The 26976-nt window shown below is 41.8% G+C and overlaps 1 protein-coding gene and 1 long non-coding RNA gene across 5 annotated transcripts in view; one reads left to right on the top strand and one right to left on the bottom strand.

The window, feature by feature from the left end:
• Positions 1 to 26976, top strand: part of PLS1 (plastin 1) — a 121423-nt gene that overhangs the window by 7465 nt on the left and 86982 nt on the right. For 2 of the 4 annotated variants that reach the window (XM_006078004.4, XM_044946357.2), the window contains exon 2: positions 14458 to 14572. The exons of 1 other annotated variant lie outside the window; for it this stretch is intronic. The gene's annotated coding sequence lies outside the window, so the exon portion shown is untranslated. Of the gene's footprint in view, positions 1 to 14457; positions 14573 to 24786; positions 24935 to 26976 lie in introns of those variants that run through there. One more of the 4 variants, XM_025290637.3, reaches the window with a different exon arrangement.
• On the bottom strand, positions 1194 to 1806 carry LOC123334582. Its single transcript, XR_006552599.1, has 2 exons — positions 1750 to 1806; positions 1194 to 1426 (listed from the first exon to the last, which is right to left on the bottom strand). It is a non-coding gene; the product is annotated as an uncharacterized LOC123334582 (long non-coding RNA).

Here is a 26976-nt window from a genome sequence, read left to right as displayed (position 1 = left end):
AATTGACTTGATCACTTTTTATATCAAGTTAAACCCCAGATCTCCATTAGTGGAAAAAAGGTAATCTGAGAAGCTCTGAATGCTTAGTGGTCAATCAGAATGAGCTCCTTAAGGTAATTTAAAGTTTAGATAGCTGAAATCAGTTGGCTTATGATCAGGGCCATGCATGAGAAGTCAAAGTCTATGATTCTGTTTCTGACCCCTTGAGAAGAGAGGCCTTCTCTTCAGCTGCAGGTTTGATGATTAATCAAGATAGTAAATGTGAAAGCAATTAGTAAACTGTAAGGCAAGGAGGTAAGGTATTTATTGATAAAATAGTTTTCCATCTTTGCTGCCTTTCATTGTTAAGTGACCAAGGCTTTGAGAATGAATGACTTGCCTGTTTGAGTCTACATGGCTTGAAAAAATGATAGAGATGGAATGCACATCTTTGTCTTTTAATTTTGACATTTGACAAAATGTCAGGGCTCAGTGTTGGGACCATAGTGATAGCCAAGACAGATACAGGATCCCTGTCCACATGGAGCGTCAGTCTATCCCAAATACAGTGCTCTTTCAGTCAATCCATATTTTCTTCTTTAACTGACGAGAGGGAATACTTTTTCTATGAATTGATATTTGGCTTTTATAAGATGCTAAATGTGCTTATGGCTAAGCCTTGACTATGGAGCCTTTTAAGTGGTTGCTCTGTTCCCAAAGTTGCCTTCAATAGCTGCCCGGTAAACTTCAGATCTCACTGGATGGGCCTTTTATTCATCTCCATTGTGGAGAGAGGAGTCGGATGCCTCTCAGCATCCTTCTCATGGTCAATCAGAGGCTTGTTGCAGAAGAATACTTTTCTCTCGTACTTTGCAGAATCAAAGGAATCAGATGGCCTATAGGGCTGGGGACAGCACTGTGAGTGAAGCATAGTCCTTGTACTCACTGGTTCTCAGTCAATTGAGGGAGGCAGACACAGGGCCAGGCTGTGACAGGAGTGAGCACCAGAAGGAACGGCAGAATGAAGCTTTGGGCGAGCCCGAATGGAGAGCAGATCATTCTGTTAAATCTCTTGAGGAAAGTGTTAAGACTTTTGAGCTGATCCTTGAAAGGAAAGCACAAATTCAATCTACAGGGACTAGCTAGAAGAAAAGGCATTCCTTGGAGAAGGGACAGCATGAACAAAAGCACGGAAACAGGATGGAGCTGATCTGTTTAGGAAAACTCAGGTCCTTTAATGTGTTCTAAAACGTGAGCAGGATACGAATCAGCTGGAGAGCTTGTAAATGAAGGAGTTGCTGAATCCCAGCTGCAGGTTCTCATTCTTCAGGTCTGAGGTGGGGCTGGAGAATTTCATTTCAACAAATTCCCAGGTGATGCTGAGGCTGATGATCTGGGAATTTTGAGAGCCACCAGACTAGAGTGTAGTGTAGGTGAGATAAGAGAACTAGAAGCAAAGAAACAAATGGTTTTCTTTTGTAACTGTACTATCTATACTATCTTCATAGAATTGATGTTTCAAGGTATTTTTTTTTGGTTTTGTTTTCTTCTTAAATTAGCCTCATTTCCAGTATTCTTGTCTGGAGAATCCCACGGACAGAGGAGCCTGGCAGGCTACAGTCCATAGCATCACAAAGAGTAAGACGTGACTGAAGTGACTTAGCACACATGCCCCAGTGGTTGCTGCCTGTACCCCTTGCTGTCCTCTGGAAGTTCCATGCCTGCTCCACCCCACCCCAACTCCCAGCTCTCCCCCAAAATCAGACTTACCTTTTCTTTCTTTTTTTTAACATTTTATATTTTTTAGTTAGTTTTGACTGCGCTGGGTCTTGGTTGCGGTGCATGGGCTTTCTCTAGTTGCGGTGAGCAGGGGCTACTCTTCATTGCCATGTGCAGGCTTCTCATGTGGTGGCTTCTCGTTGTGGAGCACAGGCTCCAGGTGCATGGGCCTCCGTAGTTGTAGCACGTGGGCTTAGTAGCTGTGGCACAGGGGCTCAGGTGCTCCATGAGAAACCAGCTCTTTTCTTGCATTCCGTGTTTTTAAGTAACTGCTATTCAGCCAGAATGACATTCCACCTGTGATGTGCTAAACAGCTGACATTAGAAAGAAGATGTTAGAAGCTGACCCACACTAAGAGTGAATGATGAGTATACCCAATGATTATGTTTGTATTTTATTTTGTTAATCTGGATATAATGTTAAACTGCATCCAGTAAGTAATTTTGGAATAGCTTGCAAGATCTGAGCTCAGTAGGTAGGATGTATACAATTGAAGAAAGTTCCTTTCTTGCTCTCAGAAAATGTGCAGTCCAATAGTAAGGTTAAGATAGATGAATTCCTGGCTCCAGTACAGGGCAGCTGGTGCTAAGTGCTGTAAGAATGATAGGAAACCACAATGACAGGTCTGAGAAGGGGAAAGGTTCACTTTCCATTGGGACAGTTAGGGAAAGCAGAGCAGGGTTGAGGATAATGTTTTATCCATCTTTGTGAGCCAGCTGATCATTTGTCTATGTAAAGAAAATAGTGGAGGAGGGGCATATGAAGTAGGGGGTGAAGGATGGGCAGGTGTTCATAGGTAGAGTGGGCCCTGGGGGAATTACTGGAGAGATGTGCCAGACAGAGTGGCAACTGAACCTCAGAACAGAAGTGAAGCAGGAAGTGCAGGTTCAGCCAGTGCTGGGGTCTCTGATTCTGGCAAGTACAGGGAGGTAAGACTGGAAAGGCATTTAGGGGAGATCGCAGAACCTTTTGAGTATGAGGCTGCAGAATTTGGACTTTTATTCTATAGGCTGTGTGAGTTACAGGCTTGCTTATCTATCGACTTACTTATACCTCCACTTCTCTCTTAACCCCCAACACCTCAGAGGAGGAGGAATCCCATTTTTTGCTGAGCATTGATCTGTGGTTCATCCTCTTTTGGAAAAACACAGAAAAATGCTTTTCCCTGGCTCTGATTTTAATTCTTTTTTGGGGGGTGGGCACCCCATGCCTCGTGGCTTCTGGGATCTTAGTTTTCCAACCAGAGATTGAACCCATGCCCTTGGCAGTGAAAACACATAGTCTTAACTACTGGACCACCAGGGAATCCCCTGACTTTAATATGTGTATTTCAGTCATCTTACAGACTTTCAAAAATGAATCCATCATGTTAAAGGTTTCTGTGGCTTTCAAAATATGTAAAAATGACAACCAATTTCCATTTCTGAGTGACCGTTTATAAAAATAAGATAAAAATAACTCAGTCACCAGGTAAAAGTGATTACAGTACTTGTTCAGGGTTGTTCTGGGAAGAGAAGGGAATTCAAAAGTGAAGGCTGAAAGTGAGGGAGAATCTCCAAGTCATTCAGCCTGTCTGAACCTTGGTTTTTGTCGTGAAGTTACTGTTGTCTGTATTTTGTTGTTCTTTTTGTTGTGGATGAAATAGGTACAATAGGAATGAAAGGATATACATTGTATTTTATTTTTAATTTTTTAAAATTTTGTTATTGGAGTATAATTGCTTTTGGGCTTCCCAGGTGGCTCAGTGATAAAGAATTCGCCTGCCAATGCAGGAGACATGAGTTTGATCCCTGGTTGGGGAAGATAGTCTGGAGTAAGGAATGGCAACCCACTTCAGTATTCTTGCCTGGGAAATCCCCTGGACAGAGGAGCCTGGCAGGCTATTGTCCATGGGGTCGAAAAAGAGTAAAACACAACTTAGTGGCTAAACAGCAACAACAACAATAATTGTTCTATAATGTTGTGTTAGTTTCTGCTGTACAACAAAGGGATTCAGCTATATACATACACATATATGTATGTCTCCTCCCTTTTGAACCTCCTCCTCACCCCACCTCCATCCCACCCATCTAGGTCATCCCAGAGCACCAAGGTGAGCTCCCTGTGCTATACAGCGGCTTCCCACTAGCTGTCTCTTTTACACATGGTAGTGTATATATGTCAGAGCTACTCGGCCTACCCTCCATTTCCCCGGCTGTGTCCACAAGTCCTTTCTCTACATCTGTGTCCTCTATTTCTGCCCCCTGCAAAATAGATTCATCTGTACCATTTTTCTAGATTTTGTATATATATGTTAACACACGATATTTGTTTTTCTCTTTCTGACTTCACTCTGTGATATACATTTTAGATCAGAATCTTCTAGTATGAAGATCTACTTTTTCTTGCTGCCACATGTGTGCCCTCACCTGGCCATGTAGAGAGTCGGTTTCTTGAGGGCAGGATTATGTCTAATTCAGTTTGTATCCTCATTGCCTGAATGCCAATGACTATACAAGGAGGCACTTGATAAATTGTTGAATTAACGGAACATGAAAAGAAATGAATGAATGGATGAAAATCTGTACCCACCTCCACCCATATACTTAATGTTTTCTAGCTTCTACTTGCTTGTAGAGACTTAAGACCCATGGTGTCTTTATTTTCAGACTGCTAATCCCAGGCCTGTGTTTTACTGACAGTAAGTCTTGATACTCCAGCCTTATTCAAGAGACAGCTGCATAGCTTGAATTCAAAGTATAAGGATCTTTGTGGATTCATAAGTGTTCTAAACTAATTCCAGAAATGAATTAAATAGTATTATTTAATAATAATGTTTTAAATGCCAATAATGCTTATGTGGAAAATTGATTCACCTCTAAAATAAACTGACAAATATAAATTGAGGTTGTATTCTTCTTGAAGTGTTTCTTATTGTTTAAGAGAAATCAGATTAGAGGTGAGTGGGACAGTAACTTATGGAGATGCTCAAAGAAATGTGTATTAATACTCTAATCTGCTAGAGACTTGAGTATCTGTTTTACCTGCAGTTAAATGAAACAAGAACCAAAACTTTATTATACCTTAGGTTTTACAATTTCTCTAATGTTAACAGAAATTCAATTCTTGATTCATGAAGTTCCATGTGATTTACATGGGAGAAAAGTTCATCTCTTTCATTGTGAACAAAGTAGTTTGGTTTTCAAAATTATGGTATTTCCTGTTAATATACACCTGGAATGTGTAGGATAAAGAAGATGAACCTTTCTAAATTTTCACTGAGTTATAGCCTACCTATGTGACATGTATTGTGCTGTGGGAGACTAAGCTAATTTGCATATTTCCGAGTGAGTTTTACATTTCTCATAGAACTAGGACAACAAATGATAGAAGAACTGAAAGCATTTTAATTTTCTAGTAATTCCGAGGAAATGACTCCATTCTGAGGTAGTAGGCTAAAAAAGGACACAGTGATACCCCCCTTTTAGGTAAGCTAGCCAGTCAGTCATTCAGTTGTGTCCGACTCTTTGCAACCGCATGGGCTGTAGCCCACCAAGCTTCTCTGTCCATGGGATTTCCCAGACAGGAATACTGGAGTGGGTTGCCATTTCCTCTTCTAAGGGATCTTCCTGACCCAGGGATTGAACCTGTGTCTCCTGCATTGGCAGGAGGATTCTTTATCACTGAGCCACATGGGAAGCCCATTTGTAAGCTAATTATTATTCAACAGGAATTTTCTTTTGCATCCTCTTTTACATCTCAGGCAGAGAAGGCAGTGGCACCCGACTCCAGTACTTTTGCCTGGAAAACCCCATGGACGGAGGAGCCTGGTAGGCTGTAGTCCATGGGGTCTCGAAGAGTCGGACACGACTGAGCGACTTCACTTTCACTTTTCACTTTCATGCATTGGAGAAAGAAATGGCAACCCACTCCAGTGTTCTTGCCTGGAGAATCCCAGGGACGGGGGAGCCTCATGGGCTGCCGTCTGTGGGGTCACACAGAGTCGGACACGATTGAAGCGACTTAGCAGTAGCAGCAGCAGCAGCAGAACTGGAAATCAGCAGACGGATGGGTAATAGGAAATTCTTAGGAATTTTAAAAGTTATTTGCCCCTGGAAAATGGGCAGAAATTTAATTCCAAGATATATTTTCATACCAAGGACTTGATCATATTGTAAAAGGACCAGATTAAGTAATAGAATTTATTTTCATGTCTGTCATAGACAGCATTATCTACTCTAAGGATAAAGCCAAAGGTATATTTTTCGCTGCTTTAAATGTACCCGAGAAAGTTGTTTCACTTGTAATAAGACATAAAGGAAATATAAATTTTAATCAGCTTTAAGGAGAATGCCATGGTTCTGGGGAATTTCCTGCGGTCCAGTGGTTAAGACTCCATGCTTCCAGTACAGGGGGCACAGATTTGATCCCTGGTCAGTGAACTAAGATCCCACATGGTGAAGGGTCAAAAATTTTATTTTTGTGAAAAAGAATTCCACAGTTCTGAGGCATTTAAAAAAACAACCCCACAGATCTGAGGCAGCAGCGGTCCACCATGCAGTCAGTGTTCCCATCTATATTCGTTCTGTTGATCCTCACGGATTCCTTGTGGAGCGGGGCAGGGCACTGAGGCTCTTACAGGCTGTGTCTTTGTCTTTTGGCCTGACTCACACAGCTGTCAGTTGTTGAGCTGAGATTTGGACCCAGGGCTGTGGAAGTTTATACCCTACTGTTTGCCAGGCCAGGCTCCAGACTTTCCAGTGGTTTTAAATCGGGCATGTATCAAAGGACACAGGATTGAGTCCTTATCTTAGTGGATATTTTTACTGCCAGCTGGAGGAGATAGCATCTCTCTGAGTTCAAAGCCCCACCAACATCAGTGTGTCCAATGAACAGCTTACTTGTTGACTGCTAACAAAAGAAAACTGGGCCAGCTCTACTCAGAGCTCTCTACCATCTTGTCCATGGAGTGTAACCCCACTGCTACGTGTGTCTCCTGAAAATGAAGAGTCATAAAGTAGGACATGAGCCATGTGGAAGAACAACATATTCAGCTAAGGTTTGTCAGTGGTTAGTTACGTTGTTCAGTGAACATCACTCAAGGTACATTGCTTGATGTGTGTCTCGGTAAGATCTTAAGTTTTATTAATAAAGATGATTTGGTTGTAAATACTGATTTTTGAAATAGGAGTAGGTGTGGCAATAATTTGTGAATGTGCTTGAAGTGAAATAATAAAGTTGCACACATACCTGTCTGAGGAAGGTTTGGAAAATTTCCCTATTTAATCCTTGTAAATGGCTGAGGTTGGTTGACCACAGGATACAAGGCTTCTGTCTGCTCAGCTTTTCTGTATATGTCAAGATGGAGTAGGCTATGTTATAGGAACAAATCAACCGTGATACTTCCATTGATTTCTTGTTCACATAAATGCCAGTGTGCATTGGCTCTCCTCCAGGGCAGCTGTTCTGCATTCAATGACTCAGAGATCCAGGCTGCTGTGATTTTTGTGATTTTGCTCTTTTGACATGGGACTTCTAGGTTGTTGCAGCAGGAAAAGGGGAGCTAGAGGATCACATGGCTCTGAAAGGCTTTGTCCTGTGTGTTCGTGCTAAGTCATTTCAGTCGTGTCCAACTCTTTGCGACCCTATGGACTGTAGCCTGCCAGGCTCCTCTGTCCATGGGATTCTCCAGACAAGAATGCTGGAGAGGATTGCCATTTCCTCCTCCAAGGGATCTTTCTGACCCAGAGATCAAACCCGCATCTCCTGTGGCTCCTCCATAGCAGGCAGATTCTTTACTGCTGAGCTACCAGGGAAGCCCATGCTTTGGCCTAGAGGGACACAAATCACTTCTACTCACAGCCCATTGGCTGGAACTAATCACGTGGCCCTGCTGAAAGTGAGGGGCAGCACATGGCTGTTCCATGAACATGTCTTTGCTTCACCATTTTAGAGTAAGAGAACTGGTTAGTTGAGGGAGAACCTTCCGTAAAGAGAGGAGTTTATTAGGATAGTGATAATTGCCAGATAACTTGCTGCTGCTGCTGCTGCTGCTGCTAAGTTGCTTCAGTCGTGTCCGACTCTGTGCGACGTCATAGATGGCAGCCCACCAGGCTCCCCTGTCCCTGGGATTCTCCAGGCAAGAACATTGGAATGAGTTGCCATTTCCTTCTCCAATGCATGAAAGTAAAAAGTGAAAGTGAAGTTGCTGAGTCGTGTCTGACTCTTAGCGACCCCATAGACTGAAGCCTACCAGGCTCCTCCATCCGTGGATTTTCCAGGCAAGAGTACTGGAGTGGGGTGCCATTGCCTTCTCTGGCCAGATAACTTAGGTATGGCCAATTAGGTGACTTGATACCATTTGACTAGTATCTTCTAGTAATAGACTAGTAAGGCTGCGTCTTCTAAGGGGATATCATTAAAGTGTACTTCTTTCATATTGTAATTCTTCAAGTGATGGTGCTGATGATCAAAGCTTGTATTTGGTGAGGTGTCCCAAGTGTTTTTCCTGAATTAGATTAATTCAGACTGAGGACTGTGATTTCATCACCTTGGTAAATACTTTGCAGTTTTATCAATTTGCCTTGTTGGATATGGTACCTAGATTAGACCATCACCATGCTGATAGAGCTCTTCTAGAAACAGGATCGTCACTAAACTAGCTTACAAAGAGCCTCGTTAGGTTAAAGGTGGCACTCTGTTTGTTGTCTTAACTAGCACTAATTACAACGAGACCCAATATTTACTGTGATTTGGACCCATACTCGTATGTATGCAACTTAAGACTTTGCAGACCTCTTTAGCAGCTGTATCTAGAAATAAGGCTTGTGGTGAGCTAAGGCCTGAGGCCATAGATTTTTTTTTTTTTTGGTTCCCAAATTAATTCTCTTTGGTTGTGCTTTTGTGATGCCATTTTTTATTAAAAATATACTGCTGGTAAATGCAGAACTCCTGTTTATTTTGTCCTTATGATCTGCCCTTTCCCCATTCTCCATTGTGGCCTAAAATTCTACCACTAGAATTAGCTGGCTTAGATTAAGAATCTGCCTGCAATACAGGAGACCCAGGTTCAATTCCTGGGTCAAGAAGATTCCCTGGAGAAGGGAATGGCAACCCACTCCAGTACTCTTGCCTGGAGAATTCCATGGACAGAGGAGCCTGGTGGGCTACAATCCATGGGGTCACAAAGAGACGGACACGACTGAGTGACTAACACTTTCACTTTCACTATGATCTACCCTTTCCCCATTCTCCATTGTAAAATTCTACCGCTAGAATTAGCTAGGATATCAAAAGACCCTAGCTGATCCTTGGGGATAATGTTTAAGAGGATCTAGAAAACTCGGTGGTTGTAACTTATTCATGTCTGTTAAAAGTTTCCTCAGGCTTCTCTGGTGGCTCAGTGCTAAAGAATCTGCCTGCCAGTGCAGGAAACATGGGTTCGATATCTGGTGAGGGAAGATCCTGCCTGCTGTGGAGCAGCTAAGCCCGTGTGCCACAACCAGTGGGCCTGTGCTCCAGAACCCAGGAACTGCGACTACTGAAGCTCACCTCCCACAGCTGCTGAAGCTTGTGCGCCCTGAGCCCATGCTCTGCAGCAAGAGAAAAGCCCGTGCAGCAGTGAAGACCCAGCAGAGCCAAAAATAAAGAATAAATAAATTTTAAAAAGTTAAAAAAATTTCCTCATTAAAAGGGAGTCCTCAGGTTGGGGCTATTCTGGGGAAAGGTGTCACCATGCACAACAAACTAACTTTAAAAAGAATGTTGATTTAAAAAAAAAAAAAATTTGAGTGCACTTGGGAATTCCTTGAATTCTGTGCAATAAACATTTTTAAAACGAAAAAACAGCAAAAAAAAAAAAAAAAAAAAAAGACCCTAGCTGGGCTGCATAGATTGGAGCAGCCCTCTTGTTCTCTGTCTGAAAATGGCTCTCTGTTGTTTGAGAACAGCTCTTAAGCACACAGGAGAGCCCCACCTCAGGCTCGTTATGTTGACGCCATGTTCACTCATCAAATGTTTACTGAACACAGTCTGGGCCAGGCACTGAGCTAGGCCCCACAGCCTCTGCCCTCGTAGAAACAGCAGTCTAGACCAAAGGTTGGCAAACTCTGTAAAGGGACAGATAATAAGTACTTATCTGGGTTATGGTCTTTGTCTCGACAACCTAATTCTGCTCAAAAGCTGTTGTAGACAGGATGTAAGTGAATGAGCTTGTCTGTGTTCCAGTGAACTTTATTTGTGGGCACTCACATTTTGATTTCTTACTGTCACATGTCACAAACTATTATTCTTTTGAAAGAATAATTCAATAATAATAATTCTTTTGAAAAAATTATGTATGTATTTGATTGCACTGGATCTTAATTGCTGCATGCAGGCTTTTCACTGAGGCATGTGGGATCTGGGTCCCTGACCAGGGGTTGAACTGGGCCCCTTGTATTGGGAGTGCAGAGTCTTAGCCACTGGACCACCAGGGAAGTCCCTATTCTTTTGATTTTTTAAAAAATCTATTGAAAAATGTAAAAGCCATTCTTAGTTCACAGGTAGTATACAAATAGGCAGTTGGCCAGATTTGGCCTTCCAGCTGACTTTGTTGATCCCTGGTCTAGAACTAGCTTTTCTTCTTCTTCTTCTTCTTTTTTTTTTTTTAAAACAAATCTCTAATAACGAATCCATGTAAGTATTTGAATTTACTTATAAAGCTCTGTATGAATTTCTTCTCACAAATAGATAGGGAACTACCTTAATGATTACTTACATTATTCAAGTTCAGTGTTTAAAGATAATTAACTTCATCCAGGCCTTTACTTAATAAATCAGTTATTGGGAGACTTTCCAATAACTTTCCAATAATAATTTTCTGATATTTGCAGAAAATATTTATGCAAATTGAGATGATTTTCCATATACACATCCATGTACACATAATATACAAGTGTGTTCACAACTGTATTACTTTTGAGGACTGTTGTGGTCAGTGTGTGGGTTGGTAAAGAATTTCCAGACATGAGGCAGGATGGAAGGAGAATAAAGTTTATTAGAATGGAAGTCGCTCTCTCAAGGGAGAGCCAAACCCTTTCACAGGGTAGCAGCCAATTTTTATAGTCTCAAGACAGAGACAATTCCTACTGGAATGGTGACATTAGGTAATTCGTTAGGATGCTATAGGGTGGATAATAGGGAGGTATTTTACCTAATATGGGGTCAGTGAACTGGCCAGTTTAGATCTGGAGGCTTGTGGCAACAATTATTATGGGGCTTGGTCAGTTCCAGAGATTTTTATCCTGTGACCTTGGTACAGGGCTCCACACCTGTGACCCTTGGTACAGGGTTCCACATTCCACTAATGCCATGAAATCCATGAATCACCAATATGTAAAATAATAGCTAATATCTACTGGGCACTTTACTATACATCAGACCCTTTTCTAAGCCCTTTGCTGTTTATTTTAATTAATCCTTCCCAGAATTCTATGAAGTTGAAATTATCACCATCTTCATTTTTTGGCTATGAAGACCAAAACTCAGAATGACTCACCTAAGGTGATGTAGTTCATAGGAAGCGGAGAATAAACTCTTCAGAATTCTGACTCCAGAGTCAGGGATCCTAGTGATAAATTACAACTTTCTGGGTACTGAAATATATGCATGAAAGTAGTTAAACTTTGTCTTTAAGTTTTATATAAGAAAATAGAAGTGGTGAATAAAGATTAAATATTATTTTTTTCTGAGAAGCAAGCATATAAAAGGAAACATTTAGGAAGCAAGTATTCTAATAGTTTTTCACTAATTTAATTTTAATTTGTGTCTGTCCATGAGCGAAGATAATCAACTTTGACTCTCAGTGTGCTGAGAACTTCCTCTTTCCTGAATTATCACTGAGAATCAGGGCAGGGTGGATTTACAATAGTATGATGCATCATGTCCACCTCAAATATCATAGTATGGATACTTTATATTTGTATATACATTTATAACATACTCTCTTGTTTGTGACACTCTAGGTGGAAGCACTTTGTAACCTGCAAATCATATTCCAAAGTGATCATTGCTAGTCATTCCAGTGGCCCATTCCACTATAGATACAGCCTTAGCCCTACTTTCATTGCTCCTGAAGCTGGATCAGTAGAAAAGGTTAGGTCTCAAGGGAACATAACCTGTGAAAGATTCCTAGTGCACCATTGACCATTTCCCTCATTTACTTTTGGACCAGCTTTATGTTGAACCAGGAGGAAAAAGACTATAAAATCTATTCTTGTCCTGGGAAGTTTCTGAGAAGTAGGGCTGCACACATTATATTTTCCCATTCAAGTGCTGGCCTTAGAGGGAAAGAGGTGAGAAAGAGCAGGAAGCATTCTGGAAATCAAATATTTACCTTGACACTGACTCATTCATCTAATCTTATGGGCAAAGACCAGGAATTCCAAAGGTACCCTAACTTGTACCCCTCTGGGGTGAGTCTCTGGCTACAACACTGTGGTCATTTGGTGGTAGCATAGCAGTGCTTTCAGCCAGCTCATGGTGCATGCCAGTAACAGGTGATGTGAGACAAGGAAAGATCTTTGTACACTTTTATTGCACAGTGATTGTTTCTTAATTAATAATTCTCTAAATTTTTTGTGGTCTAGCTTATTGCTGAATAAAAAGGGCCAGCAGGTGACAGGGTCTTTCTGAAAACAAACTTTAATTGGCTTTATATATAATTTATAAGTAAGTGGACCATAAAGTTCTATATCTGGTGACTTCAGATTATGGATATTTTGTCTTGTAACAATAAAGGATATAGCTACTTTTTCTTTCTGAGTCCTCATCTTTTAAAGACCTTGAGATGTTGGAAGAGGGATTGCCTTTTAAAAATATATTTGACTACCCCAAGTCTTAGTTTTGGCATATGGAATCTAGTTTCCTGATCAGGGATTGAACCCAGGCCCCCTGCACTGGGAGTGGGGAAGTCCTGGGAATGCCTTTTTATTTTGAGTCTCTTCACCCTCTCTCTCTCTCCCCTCACCCTTCGTGAGCCTGGGCCACTCTGGAGTAAGCACTTGCCCATTTGTTCGTAATTCCTGTAATTACAGCTTCATGACTGAGAATGGAAGCAACCACCAAGTGAAGAGAAAAAAAATAATGTTTCTTTCTCTCATGATCATAGTAATTTGATTTGAATATCCCTTCCTCAGGGATACCTGAGGAAGTTAACAGCAGCAGGTTGTAGAGCTGCGCTTAGTCACTGTTGGTTCGCGTATGTTCTGTGGGAGAAAGGCTGTGGGAGAATGGGGATGGTGGGGGAATGTCAGGCTGATGGTGAACTTTACCCCTTGTCTAAGGGCATGATTGTCACTGGCCTAGTTCAGTGTTACCGTGTGAAAATGTGGGCTAACTATTGCCAGTTGTTCTGATCTGAAAAGAGAAAATAAAAATCTGAATTTTATGTTTATCTTCTCATTTTTATATATTTGCTCCAAAATTTAACAAACACTCAGTGAGCCACAGAGGACACATGTCCAGGCAGGATTTGGCCCACGGTACCCTTTGGCAGCCAGGAGGGGCCTCTCGGTTTGGTGAAAATGTTATAAGAGCCCTGAGATGAGTGCACCAGAGCATGAACGCCATAGAATGGAAGACCTGGCTTGAGTTTCACCCTCTTCCCTCTTTTTTGTTTGGCTGACAGGGTTGTGTTGTAATTTTTCTGCTCATCTGAAGGAAAACCTTGTGCTTCCAGATTTCCTGAATCCAGATTTCCCTCCTGGAGAAGAAGGGAATGGGGATGTTGAACTCAGCTGGGGACTTGAGCTGAGTGCAACTGAACAGAGGTGGGGCAAGGCTGGTTACACCACAGGGTTTGAAACCAGGCTGCCTCTGAGAACTGAGACGCAAATGCATCTCTGCAGGATCTGGGCAGGTGAACAAAACATGGCACAGAGCAGAGCTGCCAGGCCCAAGGATGGAGCAAGGCTTGAAAGGGTGGCTGAGAGATGTCCAGGGAGCTAAAGAACAGCTCAAGGGCTTGTCTTAGCTGTGGGTGAGGAGGGAGTTGTTAAGCCAGCCAACCTGGTCTAGATGGTTGTTGATCATTGACCCAGAGCAGTAATCTAGGCTGAATTTCATGAAGGTCTTGTATCTTCTCGTCTCCATCTACACCACTTGGGCGACAACTCTGTGTTATCCAAGAGTAGGAACATGTGTGTATGTGTTAGTTGCTCAGTTGTGTCTGATTCTTTCAACCCCATGGACTGTAGCCCACCAGACTTCTCTGTCCATGGGATTCTCCAGGCAAGAATACTGGAGTGGATAGCCATTCCCTTCTCCAGGGGATTTTCCCACCCCAGGGATTGAACCCAGGCAGATTCTTTAACATCTGAGCCACCAGAGAAGCTCACAGGAATGTTATTCCTTTATTTTTTATATACACAGTTGATGTGATATGGCTTCAGCATTATGACTCAGACAAGACAGGGTCACTCTGCTTCCAGATTGAGGCTACAGCCTTTGGAATTCCTCATCATATTCCCTGTCATTCCTATGATTGTTATCCTGGATGCTCTTGGATTGAGGAGGCTGACAATTCAGACTCTTCTCTTTATTCTCAGAACTGGTTGAGAAACTGATAGAGGCCTCTTATATAGAGTTATCACTGGTGGAGCTGGATCAGGATGACAGTCTGGGCCTGGGGCCAAATACCTTTCCTTCCAGAATTTTAACTTCTACCCATTCCATTCCAGGCACACCTACTGAAAAGGCCTCTGGGTTGCTTATCGTGTGGAGGCAGAGGAGAGTCAGAATCCTGAGGACAAACTCCGGCTAAAGAGGGAAGGGGCAAGCCACGCGAGGACAGTGGTGAGGAACACTAGCCCTGTTCACTACAGCAGTGGTTGTCAAAGTGTTGTCCTTAGGTGACCAGCCTCAGCATTACCTAAAAGTTGCTAGAGATGCAGTTTTGTGGTCTCCAACCTAGACAAACTGGGTCAGAGACTCCAGGGAGTAGGGCCCAAGAGTCTGTGTTTGACTTAGCCCTCCTTATGATTCTGTTGCAATTAAAGTTTGAGAATCATTTCAGTGGAGCTAGGAGGTTCAGGGGACCCAAGACACTTACCTTCTCATGAATAAGAGAAATCATTTTTCCTTCTTCAGAGGAGCGTGATAAAGAAGTACAGAGAAAGAGGCCACAAGTCCTGCTTTAACAATCGGCCCTCATGGAAACAAAGACGCCATACATGGCTTTCCCCCAACAGTTAGTCCTGCCCTCTGTGGAGGACTGGGGCTTTCCTGGTGGCTCAGTGGTCAAGAATCTGCCTGCCAACCAAGAGACATGAGTTCAATCCCTGAATCAGAAAGATCCCTTGGAGAAAGAAATGGTAACCCACTTCAGTATTCTGGCCTGGAAATTCCATGAACAGAGGTGCCTGGGGCCTCAAAAGAGACGGATGCAACTGAGCGACTGAGCACCCTCTGTGGAGGACTGTAGTCTGAGAAGGACCGGCAGATGAGAACAGGAGGATTTTCTCCAGATGCCCCTTTACTTTTTGCAGAGATCTGAAAGCTTTTAAAAATATTTGTTTGTGTGCGTGCATGTGTGCTCAGTCGTGTCCGACTCTGTCCATGGGATTTCCCAGGCAAGAATACTGGAGTGGGTTGCTATTCTCTTCTCCAGGAGATCTTTTCCACCCAGGGATCAAACTCGCGTCTCTTGCATTGGCAGGCGGATTCTTTACCACCGAGCCACCTGGGAAGCCATTTACTTGTTTATTTATGTGGCCATGCTGGGTCTTAGTTGTGCCACATGGGATCTTTAGTTGTGGTGTGAAACTCTAGTTGTGGCATGTGGGATCTAGTTCCCTGACCAGGCCCCCTGCGTTAGAAGTGACGAGTCTTAGCCACTGGACTGCCAGGGAAATCCTCAGATGCCCTTTTATTATCTGTTAATGCTCCCTACCTTTTCTATAAAGGAAAAAAGAGTGGAAAGGGAATGATGAAGTAATACACACAAGCAGAGAGGAAAGAACACTAAAAGATATAAAAGGAAAGTAATAAATAGGTATTCTGTTGCTTCCAGCATCATTCTTTACAGTTAGATCATCATTTATTTTGTATTTTATTAATTTAGTTTTTAGTCTGATTTATTTTTCTAGTTGTGACCCCAACTCCAGGCCAATTGGCTGTGGTAGAATCATTGGTCATCTGCACAGACTCAACGGTGCTGAGCTGTTTGCTTCCTATTTGTGTCTATTCATTTTCATGTTATTAAAACGTGTATCATTCAGTGACATGATTATTTATGTCCTTCACATTCACCTGGCAGTTGAAATTCTATGACTTGTTCTATAACCTTGAGCAGGAAATCCATTTTCACTCTCTGCAGTCTTCAAATCGGCCACTAAATGTTCAGTGACAACCAGAACTGCTCTCAACCATCCATAGAGTCAGCGTTTCGTGTTCTAAGGTTGAAAACAGAGACATGTGTGCATGCGTGCTTAGTCACTAAATCGTGTCTGACTATTTGCAACCCCATGGACTGTAGCTGGCCAGGCTCCCTTGTTCTTGGGATTTTCCAGGCAAGAATACTGGAGTGGGTTGCCATTTCTTTCTCCAGAGGATCTTTCTGACCCAGGGATTGAACCCGCCTCTCCTGAATTAGCAGGCAGATTTTGTACCCACTGTGCCACCTGGGAAGCCTGGAAAAAAAAAGATACATTTCCCAAATGCTTGTACTTGGGGAAGATGTCTTTTGGCTTCATCCCACCTTTCTAGAGGCTTGGTATGAAATTATGCTTCCTTGGATATATACACCCTCAACGAGATAGAGGTATCATGGTTTCCTTTATTTTCTCCACAACACAACCTCTTGTAAACACAGCCAGTCTAAAGGGGAAGCTTGTTTCCATTATATATTTAATCTTTCTAGATACTGTTCCAGGAATGAAAATTGCTAAAAAATTTGAAGTACCTCTGCTTATAAATATTTTGCTTTGGTTTCATCTGGAAATGGAATTATGGTGGTGTTAAAATCACATGAACTGAATAGTTGTTTGTTCCCAAGAACTGTGTTCAACCTGTTGCCACAACCCTGTGGGTAGGTAGATCATTCCCTTTGTACAAATGAGACAACTGAGCCACAGAGAACTTAAGTGACTTTCCCCAAACACTCAAAACACTCCCTTCCTAAGAAGTTAAAGCAGAATCAAATCCAGATTTGTTTATATCAAAGTTATATTCTTGGCCTTCTTGTCTACTAGATGGGCCAGCTCCTGGGCTAACTCCCAATATGAATTGCATTTTGGGCTTTGGTCAGAATAGCAGAGGTCTCCAGTGGTTGGTGCAGAGAAGGCAGTGGCAACCCACTCCAGTACTCTTGCCTCGAAAATCCCATGGACCGAGGAGCCTGGTAGGCTGCAGTCCATGGGGTCGCTAGGAGTCCCACAACTGAGTGACTTCACTTTCACTTTTCACTTTCATGCATTGAAGAAGGAAATGGCAACCCACTCCAGTGTTCTTGCCTGGAGAATCCCAGGGATGGGGGAGCCTGATGGGCTGCCGTCTATGGGGTCACACAGAGTCGGACACGACTGAAACGACTTAGCCACTGGTTGGTGGGAGAAGTAGATAATGTTTTAGCAACATTAGTCATTTGTTAGATGATAAAATTCAGGAATTCTTCATTTTGATTCAATCCAGATTATTGGGCCCTACTCTAAAACTTCAGAATAAGTATCTCTGGAGAGGAGATCCAGGAATCTGCATTTACTATAAGCTCCACTGGTTGTTCCTGTGACTGCTGATGAGAACCATCATGTTGAATTGCTGAGTAGCGCTTAATTGTTTACTGCAGGGATCTCCAAGCTCCAGTAGGATTCAGACAGGCATTTCTGTTCACCATTATTGGCAGAATATTGAATATTTGAATTTTTGTTGTGTTTTTCTCTTTAAGTGGCTAACATGAATATTTGACTTTCAATATGTGGGTGTGTATATCCTACTGGAGGGAAAATTTTAGGAGAATTGTAAAGCTGATGTTGGCCCTTATCCCCAAATATACTCTTCCTTTCCCTCTGCTTCCCCCAAATGCTAACTGTTCTCTCTTGTGGACAATCCAAGGCCTAGGAGATAAGAATAAAACTGTCTAAGCTTGTTTTAGTTTTCTGTTGCTCTTGTAACAGAATATCACACATTCAGTAGTTTAAACAACACAAATTTATTATCTTATAGTTCTGTAGATCAGAAGTCCAATATGGGTCTCGTTGGGTTAAAATCAAAGAGCCGTCAGGAGATACTGTGTTCCTCTGTGGAGGCCCTAGAGGAAGATCCTTTCCATGGCTCATTCAGAGTATTGGCGGAATTCAGTTTCTTGAGGTGGTGAGCCTGAGAGCCCCGTTTTTCTACAGGATGTAAACTGAAGGCCATTCCCAGCATCTAGGAGCCACCTGCATTCCTCAGCTGTGATCTGTTTCCTCCATTTTCAAAGCTGGCAGCAGCCCTTCTCACTCATTGAAGTTGTTCCACCTTTTCCTATTTCTTCTCTCAGCCCAGCAGGGGAAAGTTCTCTGCTCTTAATGGTTCAGGTGATTATATTGGCCCTATCTACATAATCCAAGCTACTCAACCCTTTCCCCAAACCCATGCATATCCTTAGTCACTTCTGCTGAGCTACATGTTGCCATGTAGGATAACAAGTTCCCAGGTTCTGGGGATTAGGGTGTGGGCCTCTTTGCATGTGTGCTCAGTCACTTCAGTTGTGTCTGTCTCTTTGCCATCCTATGGACCATAGCCCACCAGGCTCCTTTGTCCATGGGATTCTCCAGACAAGAATACTGGAGTGGGTTGCCATGCCCTCCTCCAAGGGATCTCCCCAATCCAGACTCGAACCCGGGTCTCTTATGTCTCCTGCATTGGCAGGTGGGTTCTTTACCACTAAGGGGTAGTATTGGGGGAGTATTATTCTGCCTGTCACAGACATATTGTCTGCCTTTGTCTGACAAATAAGACAGTAGGAGTTGTCATTGACACCGGGGCTTCAGGCATTAATGTTGATGCACAGGAGAAAAATGTGACTGAACTGGATCGTTTTCTCAATTGAAATCATCTCAAGGTCAGATTCTAATGCAAGTAATTTGGGAAAGGATGTTTCAGGACTTTTGTCCAGTCAAGCAGAGCTGCAGCATCACTTATCTCTGTGTGTTACAAAGGAGGTAATGCCCAGAGTGCCTGCTTTTCTGGTCATTAAGAGTCAGAAAAAAATGGTGATGATGTGAAATAGGCATAGACATTCACCCAGGATATTGGCTTTCATTTGGCCACTGATTCCACTCACTTTCAGGCTTCTGCAGTTTTGATTGTACCCTACTGATTTCCTAGTTTGCCCTTCTAGCTTTTTGCCCATTTATCTGTAACAGTACATATTTATGGCAAATTTTGATACCTACTCATTCTAAGAAACACTTTCCAAGGTGCTGAAAAGTATATCTACGCATTTTTCCCAGTTGCTGAATTCAAATGATAAAAAGAATCCATGTTATCTCCCAGTCTTTCGAAGGCTTTTTTTGAGTTCTTCTCTGGATATCTTCCTCCATAAGTTCCTGTTCAACACTGAAGAAGCCCGTCATGTCTTGGACATAGTCGGTACCCAGAACTACTTATGGATTTGAAGAAGTAAAACTTAAACAATTGCAATTGTATTGTCTGTACACCCCAATTCTGCAAGATGTGTGTACTTACTGTTTCCTTACAATGTTGTTAACAAAGAGAACATTGCTAAGAATGTCAAGAGTAGGTGAGGAAAACTGGGATTGTTAGAGATGAAGTTTCCAATTCTCCTTTACTGAATATATTAAATCATGTTCAGTCAGTACTTAGCAGTATATTGGGGGTAAGGGAATAGACTAAAAAGGGGGTCTGTTTTTGAATATTCAATGATATATGTGTGCAGAAAAATACACATATGGTAAATGTGTAATGATGAATTTTTACAAAGTGATACTCCCATGAAATCAGCATCTATATCAAGAAACCAGAATTGTTACCAGCACCCCAGAAACCTTTCTGCTTCCTTTTAGTGGTTACTACTGTCAAGGGTAATCACTACCCTGATGCTTTAGAAGTTTGAGAAATGGACTGGTTTTAAAATAGAGAAAAATTCATATAATTGTGGTAAAACTACTTCTTTTGAACAAATTCCCAAGCAAAGGTATGTGGGTTTGTTGTTGTTGTTTAGTTGCCAAGTTGTGTCCAACTCTTTGCAACCCCATATACTGTAGCCTGCCAGTCTCCTCTGTCCATGGAATTCTCCAGGCAAGAATACTGGAGTGGGTTACCATTCCCTTCTCTAGAGGATCTTCCCAACCCAGGGGTCAAACTCAGTCTCCTGCATTGGCAGGCAGGTTCTTTATCCCTGAGCCACCTGAAGCCCCATGTGGGTTTACAGAGATTTAAAAAAATCTCTCTGCCCTGAATGTGCATTTAAGCACAAAATGGTAAATTCTTTTCTAAATATTCTTGCTTTATTTGATAGTTTGAGTTAAAAAACAACTTTGAGTCAGATTATTTCTCAATATTTATTGAATATTTTAAGGGTTCAAACAACCCCTTTGCCTCGAATACTCACAAGTTGTTAAAACTGTACTGGGCACTTGACCCTGATTGATGACTTGGCACCACATCCGTTTCTACATATTTTTTTAATTGAGATCAAATTAGTATATATTTTCTCTGGAACTTTGGTTGAGGTTCATAGTAGTGTACTCAAAAAAAAAAAAAAACACACCAAAAAAACTGTTGTCAGCAAAGGTGGCAGTCCCCATACCACATATTTTAACTGTCTACCACAACACTTTCTTAGCTGAGTGTAAAGTGAAATTTCTTGTAGCAAAATGAAATGGATAAAATGTTAGAAAAGTTGGATTCAGGGCTGTAGTTCTCTTATTCCCTATTCATTCTCTGTGTTAGAGGATGTCAAAACATTATTTCTAAATGTAAAACATTGGGAACAACCTTGCCTAACCAACATGAGTGCTTAAATAAATCATGGTATAGTCATAATGTGGACCGTTATGAAGCCGTAAGGCATGTTTCAAAAAAATGCTTAACTATATGGAAAACTTCTTAATAGAATTAACTATGTACTGAAAAATACCAACTTTGTAAAAAAAAAAAAAAGATGTATCCTTGCACGTGTGTGTAGACGAAAGACTGGAAATTCATAACCCATTGGCTCTCAGTTCAGTTCAGTCACTCAGTCGTGTCCGACTAGTAGCGACCCCATGAATCGCAGCACACCAGGCCTCCCTGTCCATCACCAACTCCCGGAGTTCACTCAGACTCACGTCCATCAAGTTAGTGATGCCATCCAGCCATCTCATCCTCTGTCGTCCCCTTCTCCTCCTGCCCCCAATCCCTCCCAGCATCAGAGTCTTTTCCAATGAGTCAACTCTTCGCATGAGGTGGCCAAAGTACTGGAGTTTCAGCTTTAGCATCATTCCTTCCAAAGAAATCCCAGGGCTGATCTCCTTCAGAATGGACTGGTTGGATCTCCTTACAGTCCAAGGGACTCTCAAGAGTCTCCTCTAACACCACAGTTTAAAAGCATCAATTCTTCAGCGCTCGGCCTTCTTCACAGTCCAACTCTTACATCCATACATGACCACAGGAAAAACCATAGCCTTGACTAGACGGACCTTTGTTGGCAAAGTAATGTCTCTGCTTTTCAATATGCTATCTAGGTTGGTCATAACTTTCCTTCCAAGGAGTAAACGTCTTTTCATTTCATGGCTGCAGTCACCATCTGCAGTGATTTGGGAGCCCCAAAAAATAAAGTCTGACATTGTTTCCCCATCTATTTCCCATGAAGTGATGGGACCAGATGCCATGATCTTCGTTTTCTGAATGTTAAGCTTTAAGCCAACTTTTTCACTCTCCTCTTTCACTTTCATCAAGAGGCTTTTGAGTTCCTCTTCACTTTCTGCCATAAGGGTGGTGTCATCTGCATATCTTAGGTTATTGATATTTCTCCCTGCAATCTTGATTCCAGCTTGTGTTTCTTCCAGTCCAGCGTTTCTCATGATGTACTCTGCATAGAAGTTAAATAAGCAGGGTGACGATATACAGCCTTGACGTACTCCTTTGCCTATTTGGAACCAGTCTGTTGTTCCATGTCCAGTTCTAACTGTTGCTTCCTGACCTGCATACAGGTTTCTCAAGAGGCAGGTCAGGTGGTCTGGTATTCCCATCTCTTTCAGAATTTTCCACAGTTTATTGTGATCCACACAGTCCAAGGCTTTGGCATAATCAATAAAGCAGAAATAGATGTTTTTCTGGAACTCTCTTGCTTTTTCCATGATCCAGCGGATGTTGGCAATTTGATCTCTGGTTCCTCTGCCTTTTCTAAAACCAGCTTGAACATCAGGAAGTTCACGGTTCACGTATTGCCGAAGCCTGCGTCCGAGGTCAGGAGCAGCGGCCGAGAGGAGCTACCCCGTGTCTGAGGTCAGGGGCAGCATCCCCGACGAGCAACCCCACGCCCCCAGGCCCGAGGCCAGGGGCGGCGGCCGGGAGGAGCAACCCCACATCCAAGGAGCTGTGGCTGCGCGGGCGCAGGAGGGCCTAGGGGAGTTATCCATTGGCTCTAGTTGTTTCTAAATAGTGTGCTTGAGTGCAACTTAAATTTTTTTTATTTTACAAATATTTCATTTTATAGATTTCTTTTCAAAAATCAGAAAATACACAGAATCCTTTTTTTTTTTAAAGGATGTGTTGGGCGGATAATGACTTCTCCTGAGAAGTAAAGTCTTTGGGGGAAATAAGACATGGCAAATAAATGGCCTAGTCAAGAGGTGGGCAGAATTCCACACCACAGCCACAGGGTCACAAACATCTATTCATGAATAATCATCCTTGAAATAATGGAACTTTCAGTGCAAGAAACTTTAATGGTCACTTCCTCCAATTTTCTATGTAAGAAACCCCAAAACAACATCATCTGCCCAAAATGTACTTTGAGCCTAAATTGGAGCAGACCCAGTGAGGAGACCCCCAGTGTTCCAGAGACAGCCCAGGTTGGTTGTGGAGCACTTGGCTAGGATATGTTTCCTTATGTTGATGTGGAATTTGTTTCTTGGTATTTCTGCTTGATGGATCTAGTTCTACCATCTTGTGGCCATACAGAGCAAGAGAAAGCCTTTCTTCATTACAGGTACCTTTCAAATATTTAAATCTATGTATGTGTATTTTTAGCCATCATTGAAGTGTAAGTTAGGTGTAATAGGCTGTACCCATTTAAAGTGGACTTTTTCTTTTTATATGTGTGGATCATCATTGCTGCAAGCAGGCTTTCTCTAGTTGCAGTGAACGGGGGTCTCCTCTCTAGGTGTTGCATGGACTTCTCATTGCTGTGGCTTCTCTTGTTGTGGCTCACAGGCTCTAGGGTACACTGGTTTCAGTAGTTGTGGCATAGGGCTCATCTGCCCTGTTCTGTGACATGTGGAATCTTCCCTGACCAGGGATTAAACCCATGTCCCCTGCACTAGGGTCCCAGGTGGCGCAATGGTAAAGAATCCACTGCTAATGGAGGAGACACAAGAGGCGCAGGTTTGATCCCTGGGTTGGGAAGATCCCCTGGAGAAGGAAATGGCAACCCACTCCAGTATTCCTTCCTGGAAAATTCCATGGACCGAGCAGCCTGATGGGCTACAGTCCATGGAATCGCAGAGAGTTGGACACAACTGAGCATGCAACCACATACCCCCACCACAACCCCCTCACTAGCATGCGGATCCCCAATCACTGGACCCCCAGGGAAGTCCTTGGTATGTTGTGACAGAGTATACACTCCACTCCAGTACTCTTGTCTGGAAAATCCCATGGACAGAGGAGCCTGGAAGGCTGCAGTCCATGGGGTTGCTAAGAGTTGGGCACGACAGAGCGACTTCACTTTCACTTTTCACTTTCATGCATTGGAGAAGGAAATGGCAACCCACTCCAGCGTTCTTGTCTGGGGGATCCCAGGGACGGGGGAGCCTGGTGGGCTGCCATCTATGGGGTAGCACAGAGTAGGACATTACTGAAGCGACTTAGCAGCAGCAGCAGCAGCAGCATACACCCTTAAAATCATCAGCACAATCACGATGCAGAACATTTTCATCACTCCTTTAAGTTTCCACCTGTCCCTTTTCAGTCCATCCCTCCTTCCTCCTTTGTTCCAGGCAACTATTGATCTACCTTCTGTTACCATCGATTAGTTTGCATTTTCTAAAATTTCATATAAATGGAATCATACAGTAGGTACTTTCTTTTTTTAAAAACTGGCTTGTAACATAACTTTTTCTTTCACTTTATGAAGCAGTTTTACTCCATTCTTTATTTTTATGGAGCCATCATAAAAGGTGTTTCAGACTTTGTCTTCAGAGAACTAATCATTTAGTGAAAATGTATTATAGACTTTATGAGTAAACTTTCGCTCACTTAAAAAGTAGAGTTGAATTATAACCCTTGAGGGCACTTTCCAGCTTTAACACTATTTAATTCTATGTAATGTTTCTATTTACTCTTCAAAGATAATGCTGTACATTTGATTGAAATTAGTCCAGTGACTATATATTTTTTTAAAAACTCAATAGGCTGTAGGGTTTTGTTGTTGTTTCAATTTTTAAAGTTTAACACAGTTTCCTTATCATTTTATGAATCTCAGTGTATGTGAAATCTTAATGATTTTTCACATGGGGAAGGAAAGCTACAGTGGCAAAGGAATATTTATAAAATTCATGTAAGACCTCATAGGGCAGGCAGTCCCATGTCGTAGGGACTTCTTCCTTCTTCTACCTGTTTAGTAGAATCTAAAAGGTGAGTATCCTGATATATATATGTACTTAAATATGTATATGGTGAATATCGTGGTATATTTTAAGCTGTACAGTCATAATCAAACAGATAAGATGATGACATTCACATTTTTGCTTTTTTTTTTTTTATAGTTCCAAACCACACCCAGTGCAAATTGACCTTACTGCTTGAGACCAATTGTTTTTTGAGATTGAAATCTATAGTAGTAGGCAGAATACTTAAGTGTGGAGTTAGTTGCTTGTTTTCTTTGGTCAGATACTGACTTTGATAGAAGATTATTTGAAAATAGACATAGTTTAAAGTGACTGAATTTTGAATCTTCTGAATTGTTCTCTTGGATGTCCAAATCTCAGGTGATCACACCAACAGAAACAGGTATGCAAATTTTCCCTTATGTTAATAGGAAAATACAGCCTCAGATTCTAGAGCTGCTTTTTAAAAATGTGATTGTTAAATTGAGATAAACCTCCTCATGTTTGTTGTTGTTGGTTTTAGTGCATTCTTGCTTTGGGAGCCTAGGTAACTCTGCATAGTCAATGCACAGTGACCATGATGTGAGGGTCACATAATTTTTAATTCTCTTAATCTTTCTGTCTTAAAAATTATTTCTTTCTTGAGCAATATTTGTTGGGTAAGGAAGGACTGTTTTGGTTTATTCAGGGTTTGATAAAAAGTTAAATTCATAATTTTTGTTTTGGCATTAATTTTCCCTTTAGAAAGATACATGCAATTTTAGGAAAATGCTAAAATGAATATTCTCTTTTTGTGTTATCTAGAATGTGTATGTATTATTGCTTTGAAGCCTGATTCTTTCATTCTGATGAAACAACACTTGTAGTCTATAGTCATGTAGAAGCAAAACTCCTCTTTTTTTCCTAAAGAATTCCTACAGATATATAAAACAAATATCAATAGAGGATATTGTAGATTCTAGGGCTATGACATAATTATATACATCCACCTGGAGTCTGAGGAAGACATCTTATTTGAAATAAATTCTTGATCCTTATTTTTGCTTACTTATATTTTGAAGTCTTGGAGATAGCGCTTCTGCTTCAAAGCTTATTTTCACTGTTTCACTGAATTTGAGAAGAGACTGTAGGCTTTCAGAAAGGGCTTCCTATAAACTGTGTGCAAATTCTAGAAAAACAGGTTGCCTTTCAGTGAGCCTTTTTAATGGTTTCTGAAATTGGCTGAAGAATCTACGTATCTTTACCCCGCATAGTCTTGGTGTCTGTAGCTGCCTTGGTTTAGCTCTTTTTCTCAGTAAAGCAGGAAATGTACAGTTCCCAGCCCTGTAACACTGAGATGCTCTTGAATGATACATGTCGAGGAAACCTAGATACTGGTATCACTGGCAATTTGCATCGATCTTATTGCCAGAGAATGAAAGACTCTTGAGTTTTCTTAAGAGAGACCAGCTTTTAAAAAGTTAAGTGTGTTTCCTTTGTGCAGTGACCTGAGGTCTCACACTGAAGTAGAAAGTTAAGACTTCTCTGTTCAGCTCTGTGAAGCAGTCAACTGTTTATTCTTAGTCATCATAGAATAGGGTGACTCTGGCTCTTACTAGAGAGACAAACACATCATGACCAATTAACTCTGGAGACTGAGTGCCATGGACAAATTCCACATAATTCTTAAAAAAAAAAAAAGAGGCACCAACTCTTGAAGGCTTTCTCAGGAGCCAGAATTGAATTCTCTTTCCTGTATTATGCCCAGAGTCCAACAAAGGCTGTGCCCTCCTGCCAGCCCTTTCATAATGAACAAGCCAAGTGTTCAATTGTGTTCTTGTGGAGGAGGGGGATAACATTCCTTTATGATCCCCAGTTTAGATCAGCTTACCACCCAAAGCATGATATTTGATTACCCTTATTATGTTACTTTGCGTAGCTACAAATGTTGCTAATGGTGTGGCCTTATCTAGCCATTTAAAAGTCCCTGTTCATGCTGCTTTACTGGTCAATGCTATAAAAGCCCCTATTGCTAAGGACCCTAGTAATAAGTAATACTAGCCGATGAAGAGGGAACAGTATTTGGGTTAGGCATGCACTGCAGACGCATGCATCTTGAACTCCTGAATATATTCCACTGACTGCCTGATGCCCATTTTTTTCTTCTAAGTGCCGATTTTAATCTCTAATATCCAGTGTGCCTGGGCCTGAATTGCTTTGAGAATGATAGAAGTTTGCTGGCCTTTTCTGATGACATTCTTCTTTAGCATTGAGGTTTCTATAGTTCCTTCTTTTTCTTTCCTTCCAGAAGTTTCTGACTTAGTTCTCAGTCTTGCAGGATAGAAGCCATGCTGTCATTAACTAGTAGGGGCAAATGGAGAGAAATTATCCTTTTATCTATTCCAGCAGAGGTAGAAAGTTGAGTGCTTTTTCCTTGGAGTAGTGGCTTTTAGGCTTTTTTTCTAT

Source organism: Bubalus bubalis, chromosome 1 (assembly GCF_019923935.1).
Source record: "Bubalus bubalis isolate 160015118507 breed Murrah chromosome 1, NDDB_SH_1, whole genome shotgun sequence".
Lineage (NCBI taxonomy): Eukaryota > Metazoa > Chordata > Mammalia > Artiodactyla > Bovidae > Bubalus > Bubalus bubalis.
This window is presented reverse-complemented; position numbering and strand designations above follow the sequence as displayed.